This window comes from Lactuca serriola, chromosome 9 (genome assembly GCF_051521515.1).
Source record: "Lactuca serriola cultivar US96UC23 chromosome 9, Lser_US96UC23_V15, whole genome shotgun sequence".
Taxonomy (NCBI): domain Eukaryota; kingdom Viridiplantae; phylum Streptophyta; class Magnoliopsida; order Asterales; family Asteraceae; genus Lactuca; species Lactuca serriola.
Window position 1 is genome coordinate 144,382,196 of NC_136416.1, and position 15,591 is coordinate 144,397,786.

Genomic DNA, 15,591 nt, shown 5'->3' on the forward strand with positions numbered 1-15,591 from the left:
TATAATTCTTCCTTCATTAAAAGTATTAATGATAAATACTAAGTAACTAAACACCTATAAATTCCCAATCTTAGTTACTTAGGAAAATGTGAATAAGGTGCTAATCCATGAAATTAAACTTTGCACTTTCTTTAAGCCGTTGGTGGAGCATGTGTGGTTAACCGGCACACTAACCTGGACTTAACAAGGTAGGCAAAGGGTAAATTAATATTTATCATGGTATTGTTGGAGCGTGTATGGTTAATCGGCACATCAATTGAGGGGTAAATATTAAGGGTACCATGTATATTTGCATGGTTACTTCAGACCTTGTTTTGTGATCCTCGGCATCCCAGTCGCAAAACCTGAAAGGCACACTCGAGATTGAAACATGTCATTGAAAAGTTCAATGAATCTCAAAAGATCTAGGAGTTTCAAAAACCAATTAAAACCTAATTAAATATTTCATTTATCTTGGTGGAAATTGGTGAATCGTCATCCACCTACCTTCAAATATCTTATAACTTGGATTACGGCATCCCTCTTCCAATTTATAAAATATTATGTTGGGTCCTAGCCGTAATATTTCATATTGGGTGTTATATTAAGGACTTAAATCAACTTACTTGAATTTCTCCCATTGAGATGTCTAGTTCAGACAACAATGATCTTCCTAAATCAAGTTTTCTAATGAAGATGATTTCCTAAGTTTGTCTCATGGAAATCATACTTCTCTTCCTCCACCTCCTTCAATAATTCTCCTTATCCCACAAGCTCAAAGACTTGAAAAGTTCAAGATCACTCAATCCCTATTCACAATAAAACATAAAAATGGAAGTCCTGTGTGCACTCATGTCTTAGGACTGAAGTCACAGATTGTCAGGTTGAGAATGTTGGGTGTCATTATCCCAAGGAAGTTGGCTATCGACTGGGTCTTTCTGTCACTTCCTGAGTCATGTAGAAAAACTACTATGTGACAGATCACTACATGACCCTAATGGATCTTTCTTATTTGCTTATTGCTATGGAATCAGAAATGGTTTGGTGCAATAGTCAAGCAAATATGGATGGAAGGTCTATTTCTCAAACTTCCATGGACATGGAGAATGGTAACATTGAAAGTCTAGAAAAGCTTTCTCTTCCCAATGGAAAGGGATCGGCCTTGGTCAACCCGATTGACCAGAAGGTAAAGAGAAAGTCTAAGTCTGGGAGAGCCTTTTGTACCATTCCCAAAGAGGCTATATGTTTTTATTGTGAAGAAAAAGGGGCATTGGAATCAAAGCTGCCCTAGCTACCTGAAAGAAAGAAGAATCAAAAGTTTGACTCTATTTCAGGTAAGTCCACTATCTAACTCTCTTAAGTTTCATTTGAAGATTCTTAATACATTTTGATGTATGAAAGGATCAAGAAAAGGGTAGGAAACTTAAAGAAAAGAGTATGCTAAATCTGATCGCGTAGATGGATTTCTATCGCATGGTTGGAAGATCAGATTCTTGAGCTACTTCTTAGGAGTTATGATAGATTGCTAGGAAATCTAAAATATCATAGTTTTCATTTGAAGTTGCATTGTAAGGAAAAAGGTTTTTCCGCATTTTGAAAAAATAAATAAAAAGTTTTCTTTATTTTATATCTCCTTACAACTGCATTCATGAAAACTTGATGTTTGTATATTTCTAGCAATATTGGAAATATGAATTTGATTCTTTCATTTGTGGTAGTGTCTAAATTTATCAAATAAGGAATTATTCTCACCACCCAAGTTTCAATTGGACTGAAACTTGGAATCATGCAAGTTGTTTAGTATGATGAATGAGAATTTTCATTTTTGGAAAATTAAGACTAGTTTCTTGTTCACATGTATATGTGACTCAAGTGAAGGACTAAGGGATTAAGTACACATTCTTTTGCACTAGCCAAAGTCCACCACAAAAGATGAATGAAACTATTCATCATGATTTACTAAGGTTTAGTAAATATGATTATACTTACAAGCTTAAGTATAACTCTAAGACATTCGAAAAATTCCAAATGTATAGCAGAGTGAATAATAAGAGTCAAATTAGGCAGAAGGATGAAAGTTTCTTAAATCTAAAAAGATGGGAGAGTACTTTAGTATCATGATTTATGATCATCTTAATGATTTTGAGACCTTATCACAATTCATCCTCTAAGTGCCTTCTGATAGCTAAGAAGAGGAGTTATGAATTGTTAAAGTGGGTAAATCAAGAAGAGGATTCATACTTGGTTCCAAAAAGAAGTCTTAGAGTTATACTCTAAGATTGTGACTTAAGTGGCATGTCTTAAAGAAGGTTTAAAACACTTGTAAGAGTAAAAGTTTTCTACTCTTGTACATTTGAAGTTGGTAAGTTGTGATGTGTTGGATAAAACAAAGACAAACTAAGGCCAAATGTGGTAAGTGTTTGTCTTGATTAGAATCCACACTATCTCTTGAATATTTGACAAGGAAGTCTTATAGGTCAAGAAGACAGTGGGAGTCAAAAAGATCCTGAAATGGTTTCAAGAGCTAATCATGAATACAAACTTGTATTTCATCACTAGCAAACAACTAGAGGTTTATAACCTATCTTGCTGACATTTTTGTGCCCATTCTAGTTAAATTGGCTATACATTTGTGTTCTACATGTTCTCAATTGTTTGCATAACTACTTGCAAGCACTGGCAGACCCTTGTACTGCCAGGTGGTAAGAAGTTTAGATTGCACAAGGTCAATCCATATGAGTTTGGATTTGTCACTAACCTTGTCTTGTGATTATGGATTTGACAAATTCACGTGGATAAGAACAAATACACCATAAAATCTAAGGGTCATAAGGTTTCTCTCCGATTCATGAAAATGATGGTGAGGAAACTCTTCCACCAAGTAGATTTTAAGTAGATAGTAATCTTTGCATTCTCAAAGTCGTTAGTAGAGCACACTAACATGGACTTATGAGAAATAGCAAAGGTCTAACCAATTGAGACTATGATTATGACATCCCTTTTAATAGTTCTTAAATTGTTTAGACACACCAGTGAGATATTTACAATAAGGTGTATGATTTTGATAAAGTCTTATCAAAGTAATCTAGTATCAAAAATTTGAACTTTGGTAAGAAAGTCAATAAATTATTGATTTCTAGAAGTCCACTAATTTCTGAATACATGTCAATGCTAGTGGGCGCATAAGTACTATGCTGATAATCATCATGTTAGTGGGAGCATGATAATTATGATAAGTGTTGCAAGTGAGCAATGTTAACTATAGAAAACAAAAGTTCAACTCGTGAGGTTGCAAGGGTTGAAAAAGTTGTTTTGCTATAATTAAGGGAGAGGAAATTATATTTCGTTTCAATTCTAAAAGGCTTAGATTGAGATTTTAATCATTTTAGTAAAGAATATATATATATATATATATATATATATATATATATATATATATATATATGAATTTCATGTTGGATTGTTTCAACTTAAGGAAATTCTATATATTGCGTTCTCAAAATTCGGTTATGATTACGACATCCCTCTTCATAGTGAAATTTTGAAAACATGGCAAACAAAAATTATTGTAGCAAAAGACTGGTCTAGAATCATGTCTTTATGTGAGACATCATGAATCGTGTCCCGTTTGCTTTGGGTACAAGATCGATTGCATGTGCTATAATATTTACCCTTTCTAAATTTTCAAAATGCCTTAGGGCATTAAGGGAAAAAGGTCTAGAATTGGATATGACTAAAGTGATTAAGCAATTGTCGAGGACAATCTAAGGTTTTACCAAAGATTGGTTGCTCAAGGACAGTTGGAAGTATACTGTTAACATTGGAAGGACCATATTGTCATATTCTGGAAAAGAGACAACTCTTGTTCAGAAGTAGTAGTCAAAATAGGAATATGGAGTTGTCTCCATAGGTGGAGGTTATATGTGTAAGATTAGAAAACTTAATGCAAGAAGGATATTCAAAGCAATGTTCTTTGAGACTTCATCTCCATGGAATTGATCTTCATTGGAATAACCTATAACGACTGCTGACAAGTCTTTGTGACTTTGTACATATTCATTACAAGAGGGTCTATGCATATAAGTTTAAAATCTAAACAAATTTTGGTAAATGTTAGGAATTTGGAATTCTTACATTTTTCGATAAGGATTTGGGAGTGTGAAAAGAGAATCATTGAAAGTACGTTCAATCGACCTATTTCACAAAGTAAGGATCATAGACAAACATAGAGTGAAAACTTGATCTATTGCAAAGCTATTGTTTAGAAAACATAGTGTACATGCTTGGAGCATGGGACAACTAGTGTTTTTTTTTTCAATTCAAGTATAAAGTTGATAAAACTGAAACAATGAATAATGAGTAATCAGTATGGTGATAAATAAAAAGTGTTTTATTTATATTCATAGTTTTGATACCATATTAGATTCATTTATTCTTGTGTTTCATTTTGCATGTTTTGACTTCCAGAATAAACTAGGTTATTCTTCCTGAATGACTAAGTTATTCAAACCATCCACAGTCGGTCATATGTTAGAAGTTGATATGAATCAAGACTATCATGGGTTGGCTTGTAGAGGTCCAAGTTGGTGGACAAAGTGGTGCTACAACACTCATGAGTGCTCATAAGTTCTGAATATTAGATTCAACCCGCGCTCATTGGAATCACTTCATGGATTTTATCAAGAGTGATCATGAGATGATAATATATTATATTCTCCAAACCTAGAGATATGAGTTATTACTATGAGTTGATAGTACATTGATTGCATGAAAATGCATTGGTAACTTGATTTTATAAAACGTGCCTTTGTGTATGACTCAACAAGTAGTAGAACAAGCCATATGATTCGAAGCTTATTCATTCCTTTTACCTTCGGGATAAAAGCGATATCTATGGGCCCCTTGATGATTGAGTGCTTGGCCGGACTGATGTGATTTGTTCAATCAGTCAGTCGTCATAAATCGAAAATCGGGAAACAACAAATGGACAAAGAGAATGATTATTAATCCATGTCTCAGTCCATATGATATCTAGAATGGAGGAATATATGATCCCTTATCTAATGGACAAGTCATTGACAAGGTCAGAGTTCGACAGAGAGTTACGATTGCTAGTTGGGTTTTGAAGTCATACGCAATAATAGTTTTAGACTTATCCAAGTGGGAGACTGTTGGATTAATTTCTAAGTCCAAAACTATATTTGGTATGTACTTGACCCGACCCGGCATGGTCCATTAGGGTTGCATGGCATCGTGCACTTGGATAGACTAAATGAGAGAAATAAGACACTTATGGTTATTAATATATTATAAGTTCTAATATATTAGTAACAAGAATAATAATATTTAATTAGTATTGATCAAGAATTAATTTAGAATTAATTATGTGATCAAAAGAAGACTAATTAAATATACAGGTTTATTTTGTAAATCATCCATAACTTATATAGTGGGCCAAAGCTCCAAGGATAATCAAGTTGGGTTAAACCCATAGGATGCTCCATGGAGGTTACATAACCCATGGGTCATGGAAATGAAAGTTCATGACAATTAGGGTTTACATGGTGTAACCCTAATTGTAACACACTATATAAGCATCATATTATTACCCCAAATCGGCCACTAGTGTGTGTAAAAGAAGGGCTAGCCGATTTAATGAAGTGTGGATTTCTCTCTAAGTTATTCCAAGAGCATTTGATGTTGTGTGATCCATTTGAGGTGTCACATTTGAGGCAATAGGCACTCAAGCCCCATGGAGTCAAGCTACACTACAAGAGGTATGTATTCTATCTATATTATTACCCAAGTATCTATGATTGCATGCTAGATAGGGTAATACTTTGGAATATTAGTATTTGCATGTATATTAGAGAAAACATAGATCCAATGTATTTTGGGTTGCATGTACACCATAGGAGTGTTAGAATGCTCAAAACCGAACAGATATCTTACATGAAATATATCATGTATACCTGCCAAATCTTCAGGCAATTTCATGCGATATTCTTGTTGACCAATTCTCTAGATGATTTTGAAAAGTCCAACAATTCTAGGACTCAATCTCCTTTTCTTCCCAAATTAATTTATGCCTTTCCACGTGGATACCTTCAGTATCATCCACTAGGAATTCTATGGGTCGTCTCCTCTTTTCTGCATAGGACTTTTGTCGATCCTGGGCTGCTTTCATTCTTTCTCATACCAATTGAATCTTATCAGCGGTATCTTGAATCAATTCAGGGCCTCCAATGATTTTCTAGCCTATATCATGCCAACATAATGGAGTGCGGCATCTGTGCCCATATATTGCTTCATATGGTGGCATTTTGATTGAAGTGTGGCAACTGTTATTATATGAAAATTTAACAAGAGTGAGTACTTATCCCAGTTACCACCGAACTCCAAGACACATGCATGTAGCATATATTCTACTGTTTGGATTGTTCTCTCCGTCTAACCATCTGTTTGGGGTTGATAAGTTATGCTAAGAACAAATCGAGATTCCAATTCTCGTTGCATACTCGCCCAAAAGTGAAGTGAGTATCATCAGGAAATTCAGTAATAATGGAAACATTATTTACTTCAAGTATTCTTGTGTGTATTTCTCCATTGGAACTATCCAGAGTAGTCCAGGCAATTCCTCGAGAAAAACATCAGGGTATTCATTAATAATGGAAACATTATTTACAGTTTTCTTCCCCTCTCTTGAGATATCAACTGTATAAGTCGGTTAAGTAGAATATCCCTTTGATATAAATTTATGAGTTTTTAAGAAAGAAATTATTATTTTTACTGTAGACATAAATAGAATCCTCCCCTTCGATAGAGATGCACACCATCTTTTCGTAGCACAAGAGTTATGCGTGGTTCTTTGACAACCAATGCATGCCGAGAATAATATCAAATTGGGCAAGGAGATAAGAATTAGGTTTAGCAAGAAAATTATAACCTTTAATTTCTATGACACTATCTTTATAGACTTTATCAGTAAGTAATGATACCCTTCCTAGGGTATCTACATGAAATGATTGGACGAATGCATAACAGGAAATTTGAAAAGAATACGTTAATTCATGAGACACAAAGGAATCTGAGATACCAGAATCAAATAAGATTTGAGTAGGTCTAGAATTGACAAGAAATGTACTAGTCACAATATTCGGGTTTTTGCGTGCCTCCTCTAAAATGTACGGTCTTTAACTTTTGGTTTGCCAAACGATTGTCAAACTCTCCAAACTTCTTAGTTAATAGATTTGCTCAAACTTACACTCGCTCTTCATTCTCTATTAGGCATTTGGTCCTAATCTCCGAGTTAAAAACTCAATTCTTATTGCAGACTCCTGCTCCTTCTTGGTTTATAGAATAAACCCAAAATAAGGTCTTTACTCTTTTACTACAACAACAATTTGAATGGGCATATTCTAATGACCTTTGATTTTATAACACAAAAGACACATGACAAATCATACTCTTGTATTAGAATCAGATAGAACAGGTCGAGCTGATGGAATAAAGGAAACAGAGATAGTTTAATCAACATGTGGATGCTTCGGAACAGAAAGAGTGGCACCACATATTTCTAAGTCATGATCATGCTTTCAAGTATACTCAACAGTTTTGTCAAATGATAGAATATTTTGATTAATTACGAATTCAGGGATTTCATATCGTAATCCTTTCATGGATAACTAAATTCTTCATTGTTTTCATAACATGTAACATCTCTAGCTAATGGTTGTTCAATCCTTTAATGAAGATCGTTATATTTCTATCGACTACCTTGACCATATCCTTCTTCTATCTTCTGAGTGAAATTTCATCACTACACGAGATATGGTTCTCTAAACCAATCAACTCACTTTGTAGATTTATATTAATCAGACTCGATTTGATATGACAACTAGGGTCGGAAAAACAATAATCTTCTTAGTCATTACCGAAACGATGTTAACAATATACATGAATAAAATGGAATCAATTACTAGCTTCTTGGTAACCTTGTGACTTTCCTGATCAAAGTGTGAGTCCTATGCTTCCGGTAGTATAGGCCTCTACTACCATTCACACCTACTTATACTCATCCCAAGTATTGTCTCACAGTTTTTCCAAGTTACCAAACAAAATCACAAAGCAACTTCTCACAAATGAATGTGTTCAAACAAGTACATACAACAATTTCTCCTAGACTTAACTAGGGATTTTGCATTTCTATCAAACATATTTAGATTTCCTAAATTCGTCTTCTAGAACTCTTCTCACATATATGCTTGATCTAGCATATTCTAATACTTTTTCATAGGTTGATAGAAATTTGACTTCCAATTCTTCATATAAATTCTTTTCTTGGGTAGTGTTTACTCTACACGACATACTACACCAAAAATTCACTCTAGCAGTGTGGCGATAAGCGGTTTCCAACTTCATGCATCCTCTTCTAACTGATGCAAGTCACCATGCATATTTGTTCATTTCATTATCCTTTCATGACATCGTCATTCCTTATATGAGTAAGTCTTCTTCTCATAGGTGTATCTTTTAAGTTAACTTCATAGGAGTCTATCTTATGAAATCCACTTTATAGCTGCATCTCAACAAGCTCTACTAGCTTCAACTTGGTTCTCTGTCATTCCTATCTACAACATATCTTCTCATACAATACTATGAGTGTATTGCTTCTTCAACTAAGCATTCTACCTTACATAGACAAGTAAGTTACTTAGCCTTTTACCACTAAATGAATTAATTCACCATCTTAATCATGTATGTTAAAGTCGGCTTAACAGACAATGGAACTTCCATAAGGATGTGATAGAAGTCAATCGTCACTCATTATTATTAAATACTATGTTTGAACATCATGTATCGGGTTACTACTTGAACTACATGCTACATCACAATGTTTAGACAAAGTCTTGTCCTATTGAGTCTGAAAACTTCATCAGCCTTTCATTTGATCTTCATTTAATTCTTCTAAATCTTGTACAACATCAATTGCGATACTGCAGAAGTATTGATCACCATCTTCGGTTCTTCCGACTGTATAAACAATCACTACTTCAATCTAGACAGCGGTGGAACAATACATGGATTGCACCAACACATTTATCTCGTCCAAATGTGTTTCAAATGCACATCCTTCTTCTAAAGGTGTTATTAGTTCATCAAATTTATACCTTAAATGTACAATACCACTCTATTGGTATTAATACACTATTTACGATATCACTTGATAAATATTATTTTACGATATCCCTCGATCGTTTATCTATAAAATTATCGATGTCAACTATCACAAGTCTCTTTATCACTTCGAAAGTTTCATAAATTCTAATACGGAAATTCTTAGAATTCCGAACATAAAATTTTCTCTTCTAAACCAAGGTCGGTAACAGACCTTAAACTTTCTCAAGTAATAGTAATATAGGTAAGAAACCTAAGGCATGTTATATTCATTTATCATTTAGCACTTAATAGAATATAAGGCATATCTCCTCTTAATATTCTAGTGCGTATGTCCATTAGGTATTCAACCTAAAGTATACTAGATACATATCGTATGATCATCACTTAACTATCCATGTTTAAGTCTAGAAATTCTCAAAATTCCTAGTTCACTTAAACTAACTTTCTGAAAATTTTGAAGTAAATTAATATCTTAGAATACTAGGGTTTATCACTACCCAATACCCCACTTAAGTATTTCCTATAGTTTATATCCATATACTTACTATGAATCTGTTCATATATTGAACTTCCAACGGTTTAAGTCTAATTACGAATCCGTGGTATTTAGTTCACTTAAACTATTGCTCTGATACCATGATTGAAAAACCCTCGCTTTCATAATTGAAACATTATTACTCCAAAACATGCTACATGCATATTCACAGATAATAATTTACATTGATAATTTTTGTTTACAAACGACTAGATACAAACCCACTATTATAAAGTGTTGTATATTACATAACTACCCAGGAATCTATTATTCATATACATACATGAGTACAAAATACAATAATTTAAAACTATTCACAATTCATCTGTCAGTATATAACTATACTGGTTGCTTATTTCATGCAGTTATTAAAAATTGAGAGGGTAAGCGGTGACACTTAGTAAGTTCAATAATAGATACAATATAACGTTATGCCATATATATACTTCAATATGGCAGAAGCAAAGAGGAACAAGGAACAACAAAGGCATATGTGAATCATGCGACAAGCTTTCCATATCAATCGATGATCTAATTCAAATGGTATACAATCGATGAGACATAACTATTTCCAAACTTGATGTACATGAATAACACTTTGGCCCAAATGGCACAGAAGACATACACTTTCTGATTTAATCATTTTGGAAGATTTCAGGCTTTCAACCCTATCTAACCTTCTGCTAATGCTATAGGGGTAGAAGTCATTCTCTTACGAGACATGCTCTACACAGCCAAAGGGTACATACCTTTACCCAAGTGATGCTTATGTCATACACTTCGTGGTCAAGGGTACAACTTCGCTATCAAAATAGTGGAAATAATAACACGAGATGATAACACATAAAATCACATAGCACATATAACATATAACATACAATTGTTCCTATATATTGAACTCATTGTGAATTAACCGAATAATGATATGTCGATTCGGGCAGCACTTCATTTCTATATATAACTTTCTTTGACGAAACCGACGATTTTAGTTAAAATCCGGACTTTATGCGGGCAGAGTTTCAACTAGAAAATATGATTTTCTTAGGAATTTTGGAGCGTCGGGACTTGCTTCGGGTGTCGGGGATGATACCAGGACTTCGGGGGGTGTTAGAGGGGCTTAAGAGAGGTTAGAGAGTGAATGAGAGTGGGAATTTGTAACATAAATCCGGAGGGCTCTATTTCTATTTATTGGCGAAAAAATCGACTCTCTCGTCGTGAACCATATATTTTCACATCATGACTTTGATCATGGTCATCCCCTAGGATTTACGTTTCTTCTAGGCTCGAAACGCGTCGTTCACTGAGTTAACGTCGTGAACACTGTGTTCACGTCGTGAATGCAGTCAAATCCTCGAAGTTTGTGCTCCGAACTTCAAAAATCCATATCTTTCGCAGATGAGTTCCGTTTTTGACGTTCTTTATATCCACGCGTAGGTGAGATTATTCTCTAAAACTTTCATTTAGACTCCGTCAGCTAAATTTGAATTTATTTTTAATATTATATTATATTATATTTTGAACGTGTCGGGACATGAAAATTCCGTTAAAATTTCATATCTTCTTCATCCGACGTCCGTTTTTGTCTGTCTTTTTACCGTTGTATTGCTATTGACGAGACCTTCGATTCTCATTTAGGTTGTGTCTGCTAAATATCGCTTGATCTTTATTTCGAGTTTTTAGCTGTCTATTGCTATACTGAATCTTTAGAAAAATCATAACTTAAAGTGATGATTCCAAATTCGGGCAGCGCTTCGCTTCTAAGAATTCTATTTTCCTTCGACGAAACCTAGTATCATTACGACTATATTTTAGTCTAATATTTATTGTGACTATTTACGAGTGATATTGTTATATAGGTTTTAAACAATATTTTTCAACCACTATGTATAGACAGGGTCAAACATGAAACACCGGAGGACCGGACCATTTTGCCATTTAAGCACGTCTGAAATCCAACAACCCTATGCGGCCCTTCAAACCAGATTCCCCGTACCACGAGTAGTTAAAAGATATTACAATAGCACTTTGTATATTATATTTTGTAATATATATATATATATATATATATATATATAGTTTATAAGTTCATACTAACGATATTGAACTTAAACATAAGTTATACTTAAAGTAGGGTAATCATAACTCACTTACTAGGAGGTTTGGCTGGGAACCGGGCTTTATGGGGGCAGAACTTCTACGCTAAAAGCTCTTCTTCTCGGAGCATTTTGGCGCTCCGCAACTCGCCTCCAACACTTGGGAAGTGCTAAGGAATGGAAGAAAGTGTTTGTTGGTATTGGGAGAGAAAGAATGGTTAGTGTGATGAAAACGAGTGATTTGCGCCTCTACTTATAGGCTATCTGCGGGCCTTTTACGTCGTGCGACATGCCTCTCACATCTTGAGCCTTGCGTAGGCACCAAGGCGAAGCCTGGTGCTGACATGTGGCACCGGACGCATGTAAAACAACCTATTTAAAAAAAATCATAATGTTCACATACCAACTCTGTTTTTGACGTTCTTTATATCTACGCGTAGGTATTAACAAGATCTAAAACTTTCCTTTTGATCTCATCGGCTAATTCACAACCGATTTTAAGTTTAACAGTCTGAGAAGATTACATTGTTAACAACCATGTAAAATTCATAACTTCTACATGCGGACTCCGTTTTTTACTGTATTTTTATTGTGTTACACCTATTAATGAGATCTTTAATTCTCATTTAGATCATTTTGGCTAAAAATCGATCGATCTAATATTCGAGTTTTGGACTACAAACTATTATGTCAAATCTTAGAAAAATCATAACTTCCTCAAACGAAACATGATTTAGATGTTCTTTTTATGTAAGTTCTTGGTTTAACATATACTACGACTTTCATTTAGATTGCTAAGGCTAAAAAGTAATTTATCATGCCGGATTTGTTGCAAAACTTCGACGGTTATAACTTCTTCGTTATAAGTTGGATTTCAGTGTTGTTTATATGTATGAAATCCATGTGACTTATTCTATAACTTTGGTGATCTTCTATCAAAATGTCATTTTTAACGCTCATTGTCTCTAAATTGACTAGCCCGAATCTGCGGGCTTTACAATATGCATATGAGTCATTTGGGACCTTGTCAAACTCAGAAATCTTTTTCTCACAGTCATAGGAAGCTGAATCTACCTTTTCCCTTTTGAATGTTAAAAAGAGAAAAAGTTTCTTATATTGTTCTTTACTTATGTCCGATGAATGATTTAAATCAGTCAATTTAGCATATAGTCTTTTGGCCGAGTTAGAATAAATGTTGCGTTGTTTTAGCAAAATACAATTATCTATCCTCAAATTATCACTATCACACGTAACATTCTTTAATTTCAATTCTATGTTGTCTATTCTACTTCTCTTCGACACCAACCTTTTCTGTGATTCTAGCAGTAAAGATTTTGATTTCTCGGCATCACTACTAACAAAAATAAGCATGTCATTAATGTAAGATATAGTATCATCGAAGTCAGATAGAATAGCATTATATGAACTGAAAGGAATATCAAAAGATTCGAGAAGAGAACATACCTTCAAAGTCATTGGAGACTTGTCAGCACCAACATAAACGAAACACTTTCCTGTCACCTTCTTCTCATCCTCACTTCCCTCTTCATACTTTTCATACAGGGCTCCATGAGTGGGGTTTCGCATTTCCTCATCATCTGATCTAGATGACTAGATCTGATAAGTACCATCCCTTCGCCACTTCTTCTTGCAACCAAAGACATCCCTTTCATCGTAGCCCTCACTTCGTCTAGCCTTTTAACATAATAGGCTTCATCTTTCACCCTTGCCTTCTTCTCTTCTTTATTCCTTAACATAAAATCGATTGCCATATGGTTCACACCATTGCAGTAGTGACAATCGAAACTAGAGTCACCCTTCAATTTCTTTTCTGGCTTCTCAACCTCATACTTGTTTTCTTTCTTCTCGGCCTTCGTTTACTCTCTTATATTCTTCCCAGATAAGTTTCCTTTGGAATCACTTCCTTTAAACTTCGGATTGAATGGCTTTTTGTAATACTTCTTGACTTTATTATTCGAATAATACGCCACAACTTCGTCATCCAAGTTTATGATAAAACATTCATTATTAGAAGCTTCATTCTCAGCAGACACAACCTCGGTTTCTTTCCCTGATACCTTGAAACTAAGTCAAGAGGACCTCCCAAACTCATTTTCATTTCTTCAACTATTTCATTAATCTCACTTTCATGAGCTCTCAGAATATTGTAGATCATCCAGAGAGTAGTTTCCAAAGCTTTGTTAAGTCTTGATCATAAGACTGATATTTCACCACTCTTTTCGAAGTCCCATCAGAAAGGTCAAGTTGAATTCAAAATTAGAACAATTGACCCCATATCCAACTGCATTTGAAGATTAATTCATTAAGACGATCATGGTAGAGTTAAACATTTTCACCTTCCTTTTGTCTGATTTCTCCTAATTCAAGTAGACACTGCTTAACCAAGCTTTTCTTCGTCTTCTCACTCCCTTGATACTTGTCTTTCAAAGTATCCAAAATTTCTTTAGCCTTTTTGCATCCACGAACATAGTTGTAAACTACTGATGGAAGAGCACCACATAGTTCATGCAAACATCATTTGTCATTTTCTTTATGTTTTTTAGCTTGAGTAGCAACATCAGCAGATGAACCAGCACTTCCAACTTCTGCAAGTATTGATGGACGAAAGTTTCCACTATTGATACATCGCTATAGATCTTCGTCTATCCCATTCAGAGAATCTTCCATCCTATCGGCCCATTGTTCATAGTATGTAGGGATTAGCATCGGAATTTTGGTTGATGATCCAAGAAGATGAGAAAATCCAGACATCGTGTTTATATTGAAGTTCGCCACTATTTTATGTACTGGAATAATGAAAAGCTTCAAAAACTGGAATTTGATGGATGAATCTTTATGAAAAAGATCATAAAATAATCGATTGGACAAACAAAGCATAGAATCAAATCAAATCTAATGATTAGATCAACTTTTTTGATCAAAAATGCGGAAAACTTTTGAACCAAGAATCGCGATTCAAAAACTTTTGATACCGAGAGAAAAACCAGAAATCACTAGACAGAATCCTACTCTGATATCAAATATAGTTTGAATAAATCGAGTAAAGTGAATGAAATCAGAGTACATATCTAATCGAGATGACAAAATGTAAATAAGATCTGTTTGGCCTTATTCTCACTTCAGTACGAGTACAAGAATGGGGGAGTAAAGTGCACAAAAGTTCTACACTCGTTACTCTTACCCTAGTACTACTCCCGATTTATAGGAACAACTGACGTGGACAAAAAATACGTGAGGGCGTAAACTTGAAAGCTTCGATAACTAAATTACCCTTATAAAATACATACATTCAAATCTAACATACAGACTTTGAATCTTAACAAGCTACAAATGTCTTCAACACCTCACAACTAAATTCGAACCCAACAACTATGGGACCATTAATGAACAAATCTTACAATAAAGCTAGATCGAAAGAAATATGCATCAAGGTTGGAGCTTTATACCTCTAAAAGGTGTATAAGGGAGAGTAATTGCTTGATCCAAAGGCTTGAGTGAAACACCACAGCTCCAAAAGTCTTCCTTCACCTCCAAGAACACCCAAAATAACCTCTTAAGAATTAAAAACACACACGCTCAATTAAGGTTTCGAAATGGAGGCTAAGAGAGGTGGAGGCTGGAGTTAAGAAAGGGTGTAAGGCCATAATGATCCTTAAATATGTAGGGGTGTACAGAAATTAACCGATCCAATTAAAAAATGAACAATTGGATTGGATATTCAATTACAATTGGACTGCATCGGATGCAAAATTTGACAATCCAATTAGATTGGATCGATTATTG